The sequence below is a fragment of the Desmodus rotundus genome, chromosome 6 (genome assembly GCF_022682495.2).
Source record: "Desmodus rotundus isolate HL8 chromosome 6, HLdesRot8A.1, whole genome shotgun sequence".
NCBI lineage: Eukaryota > Metazoa > Chordata > Mammalia > Chiroptera > Phyllostomidae > Desmodus > Desmodus rotundus.
In genome coordinates, this window is record NC_071392.1 from 139,417,024 (window position 1) to 139,422,509 (window position 5,486).

Here is a 5,486-nt window from a genome sequence, read left to right on the forward strand (position 1 = left end):
TGAAAATGTCTCTGGAGTTTGTGTGACTCTTACCACTGGACAGTCAGATGCACCAGTGCCACATCTGGTCACTGGGCACATCTCATTCATTCATGTGTTCATTTAAGGCGAGGCCACAGCCCACCTTTGGCCTCAGCACCTGAGGATACAGCAAGAAGTCAGACGGGTGAGGGCCCAGTCCTCCCAGAGCCCACAGCTGGTGAGAGAGACAGACAAGTCAACAGTCCGTTACACGCCGTGTAGGTGCTAGGGGAGGGAATTAACAAGTGCCACCAGAGCCCAGGTGAGGGTCCAGCCCTGACTCAGACTTAGCAGCTCAGGAAGGCTTCCTGAGAGAAGTGATATCCAAGCTGAGGCCTGATGGGTAACTAGGGTTGAGCGCAGGTGAGAGGGAGGGTATGTGCAAAGGCCTGGAGGTAAGAGCTAGCACAGTCTGGCAGGAAACTGAAATGCTGTAGAGCTAGAACACAGGGTGTGTGTAGGTCTGGTGGATACAGTGAGAGATGGTTTAGAGGTCAGTATGGTAAGGAGCTTTGGTTTTCATTCTGAGAGCCATGGGTGGCGGCAGGGGCACTAAAGGGTTTGGGGTAGAGGAGTGACAGGCCCAGGGTGCAAGCTCTGGTTCATCCTGGAATCTCCCTATGCATGTCACATGCCTGAAGTGATATATGTTGTATACATATTGCTCATAAACATCCCTGAGGGGATGGGACCACAGCAGCCCTACCTCTGAGGAATCGCCCAGACAGCCGGAGAGGCAAGACATATATGATAGTGAGGCAGTCACCTGGCTCCACAGGACAGGAGACAGGAGGGAGGTCTGAGGCAGCTGAGGTGGTCACAGGGGCTTGTTGGAGGAGGTGGGGCAGGTGCTGGGCCATGTGGGCCAAGTAGGAGTGGGGAAAGCAAGAGAGAAAAGAGGCCTTCTCAGGCCTGGGGAGGAGCGTAGTGCTGGGAAAAGTGCCCAGAACTTGGGAAAAGCTGAGCTCAAGGCCTAATTGACCACAAACAAGTAACAAGTGCACTTACCTGCATGTGAAGAAGGTTGATGAGGTCCCCCAGCCCCCTCGTCCTCCCCACTCAGTCCCAGAAGCACTCATTGGAGAGTTCTGGCTTATCTCGGGGAGCCCCTGGCTCCCTTCACCCAGACCCGGCCTCCAGCACGGCAAAGCCATAGTAGGGCCTGGCGGCAGGGAAGGGACTAAACGGCCCCCCAGGACTGGGGGAAGGACAGAGCCAGTTTCCACTCCTGGCATCATCATGAGGAGCTAGGGTCCTGAACAAGCCATTCATTTAACCTTGCTCACCTTTTTGCTTTTCTTTTTCTTTCTTTATATTTTTTCAATTATACTTTGCATTTATTATTATTTTGTGTAGAGCATAGTGGTTAGGCAATCATGTACTTTTACAAAGTGTTCCCCCTGGGATCACCTGTTTGCTTACTGGTAATTTCTGAACGTACCTTTTCTGTTTTCTCATGTGTAAAATGGGTACAATTCCTGTTCTCACAGGGTGGGCGAGAGGAGTAAATGACACAATCAGCAGCAGGAGCATTGCGTCTATGCAATGAGGGAACATGTGAACTTTGACCACCAGGGGGCAGCAACGCCCTACAATTCAACTGTGGGAGGCCCCGCAGGGGCCCATGTTGTCAAACTGGAATGCCCGCTGGTGCCGGGCAGGTGGTGCAAATCAGGGGAAGGACCAGGTGAAAGACATTAGGAAGTGGTGGGGACCCCAGTATACATGCTCAGTCTAAGAGAACAGCTTTTTGGCTCCAACCTATGTTTCCACATCAGAATGAGGGCCCAGTGGTGCCAGGTAGAATGACTTTTCAAGAGAGGCCAGAAACCAAGATTTCATTTGTTTGAACCTTTTGATAGGAAGTTTGTGTGGCCAGTGGGTAGGCCACAGCAGGCCCCCTCTTGGTCTCTTCTGCCTGTGTGTGGGCTCACTGTCCTGGGTGGAAGGTCTCTTCTGAAGACTTAGTTTCATATCTTGATATTTCCTGAGAAATACCTTCCCGTGTCTCTGCTTTACTCACCGGGCACTTGTTTCCCTTTGTCAGACCTCTGGGGAGCACTGTTTCCTTTTACACCGCCGTCGCTTGTTACTGCCTCGAGGTTTCATGAGATTGTGCCCCATATTTTCTGACTCCCCCATGAGGATCTCCATAGTACCTATCTTACAAGAGTCTTTTGAGGATTAAATGAGATGCTGCTATAAAATCACTTAGCCCGGCATCTGGTTCATTAGTGCTCAAGAAACACAGCCATCGTTATCATGGGGAGTTCAGAAGTGATGGTGTGACATTTGGAGAGAGGTTTGCAGGGCCTTTCTCCAGGATGGTGACAAGGCCTGGCCTTTCGCCTGTGTAGATGAAGTGCTAGACTTGGCTGTGACACTCCAGAGACATTCCTGAGACTTTCCCCTTTGACCTTCACTGGTCCAGCCATGCCAGTGAGGTCAGGGTAGGCAGGTGTCCCATCCAGGGCAATGCTCGTGGGTGCAAGTGGCCCGCATTCTCCTGCCCCTCTCCAGCCACAGGGCTGCCCACTGCGCCACTGCAGAGATGTTGGGCCGGTGCTCAGGCAGTAACTGATTACTGACATTACTGACACTGACACTGCTGGAGCCCTTGCAGCCAGGGGCATCCTCTTGGGGTGTTCCCAAGGGACCCAGCAGCTTTGGGGCCCAGGTTCCTTGCAGCAGAGTGAAGAGAATGAGGGGACCGGGTGTGTCATGGGCTTGATGACTGGGCCCATGAGCCTCAGCAGCTGCTGTTCAGTTTCTGCTGAGGTCTCAGGCAGCCCCCATGTCCCCAGGATATCCAGGGTGGTGCTGGGTTCCCTGCCTCAGGCCCATCAACCTGTCATCAGGGGTTTGGGCATCCTTGGGCCCTGGGATTGGAAAGAGCTGTAAACAATGGCTGCAGGTTTGGGACAGCCCAGAGCCCCAGGAAGGACTGGACTAGCGAGGATGTAGGAGGAGCAGCCACCCCTTCAGAGCATCTCACATCTCCAGAGATTGATTTTCTTGTTTGCTCTCACAATCGTTCTCTGCCTTCCTCTGCTCTATAATTCAGGGAACTACAGTTCCCAGACTCCTTTGCCCCCTGGTTTCCTGGTGGGTTTGGCCAATGGGAAGCACTGACAGGCAGAAGGAGGGGGGAAACCAAGGTATTTCTCCCTCTCTGCTTTCAGGCAGCATCTCAGCCTGTGGCTGGTCTTCCCTGTGGTTCCAGTTCCCAGGGATGGCCCCTTCCTCAAGATCTCAGGTCCTGTTGTGCAAGTCTGGCTACGCTTCCCATTTTTTGTCTCTCCAGCCTGAGAACTGGAATGTCTTTTTGCTGTTAATCTCTGGGGCTCAGATCTTCATTCACCTGTGTAACCTTCTCCCTATTTTAAATTCCTTCTGTTCACAATGAATGGAAAGATTCTCTCTCTCTCTTTTTTTTTAAAGATGTTATTTATTCATTTTTAGAGAGGAAAGGGAAGGAGAAAGAGAGGGAGGGAAACATCCATGTGTGGTTGCCTCTTGCATGCCCCCCACTGGGGATCTGGCCCACAACCCATGTATGTGCCCTAGACTGGGGATCAATAGAGTGGTTCTCTTTCTGATTGGCCAGTGACTGGCATGCTGTTAAGCAGCTGGGGGTACAGGGTGGGACTGGGGAGTGGAACTATGGGGCTCCCGGGTACCTCTGCGCCTCAGGCTGCCCAACCCTCGGGGAAGACTTGGACCATCACCAGGTCTGCTGCACCTTCCCTGGGTAAGGGAACTAATCTACTTTCTCCACCTAGGACTCTTGGAAGTGTCTTGAGCTGCGCACAGTGGGTCATACTCCAGGTCCAGTGACTGAGAGAGTCTGTTGACTGCCCCTAGTCTTGGCCAGCGAGAGGCTACTGCTACAGGGCCCAGAGCAGACAGACACAGAGGAGGTCCCAGGGCTGCTGTGTGGGAGCAGAGCCAGGCTGCGGGCAGGGGGAGAGGGTCACCTCCTTCCACCAGGGTGTCTCAGCAGCATCTATGTCTGTTGCTGGCTTGGGCATGGGGAGCAGTGAGCCCCAGGTAAAGGAGACAGGAAGTGGGAGTGGGGCATTGGCCAGGGGAGAGGCTGCTTGTCTAGAGTCTGGGGTCTCTGGGCTTCTGGGCACATCAGGAGAGCGTCTGGCCTGGGGAGAGACCAGCGTGAGGATAGCACTCGCCGCAATTCCTGTTCACTACTCGGGGGCTGCTGGAGCATTGCAGGAGGCATCTACTTTACAGGATTAAGCCAGTGCCTAACACACAAAAGGCTCTCAAGAGCTGCAAGCTGAAAAAACAGATACAAATCTCTACATCAGCCAGCCACCGTGTCATTCTGTAGGCATTTCACAGGATGAGCTGGTGTGGCAGTTGCGATTGAGGTCCTGGTCTCTCCCCTGGGGCAGAGTTGGGGCTGGGGACACATCCTGCTGCCAGTCTGGTGAAGGAGTTGTGAGGTTGGGAGGCATGGTGATCCCAGGGCACACTCCCCAGGGGTGCGGGGGAGCCAGCAGGTATCCAGCAGGCAGTCAGAGCCCCAAGGGGGCACTCAATGACAACTATCTCTTAGAACTAGCTGCGGGTTCGAGCACCAGGTCCCAGAGTCCCTAGGGTCAGGCGCTCTAAAGATATGGAGATTGTGGCAGGAGACAGGATTAGGGTCCAGCTTTTAGTGCAAAGGACTTCGTACTGAGTCCTGGTGGAGGGGGGAGGGGTGGGGGTGTCTAAAATCATCTCATTTGAGGACAGGATTGAACCTAGGGAGCAAGGGGTGCTGGACCTGGGAGAAGGTCGTGGGTAGAGGCTGGGGTGATCAGGTACCCGGACCTCACATTGCAAAGCGCCTGAGTTTGAATCCTGCTCCATGCTTACCTCGTTGTGTGACCTCGTTGAGTGAGTCACTTCATCTCTTTAAAACCTCGCTTTCCTTTCTGTGGGTAAACAAGGAAGTAGCCCTACCCCAAAGGGCTGTTGGGATGTTGAAATGGGGTAAGGCACGACAGCATTTGGTACAGGATCTGGGACATATGAGTGCTTAATAAACCACTGACCAGGGTCACACAAGCCAGTACTGCTCCTTCCCCACTTCGCAGGGAGTGACCCTGCCCCCACGTTTTCTCTTCCCGGGGCGAGCACTCCCTGGGCCTTCAACCTTTCCTCTAATGTCTATGTGTTCCTGACCCTTCACCACCTCAGACTCTGAAAAATAGCCCTTCACTTGGTGCGCTCTTTCAAAACTGAAAACAAGCGGATGTCATAAGAGGCCAAAGGTCGTCACTGGGACCATGTCCTCAGATACTCTCTGGTGACACCAGCCGGCTATCTTGCGCTGCTTCATTCTCTCAAGCCGCTTCCTGATAAGCAGTGTTTGTGGGTCTACCTTCCCCTACTCATGTCCCCTAAATTTCTAAAAATTTTTTTATCACACAGTCTTTTTCATCCCTCTTCCCTCACACACA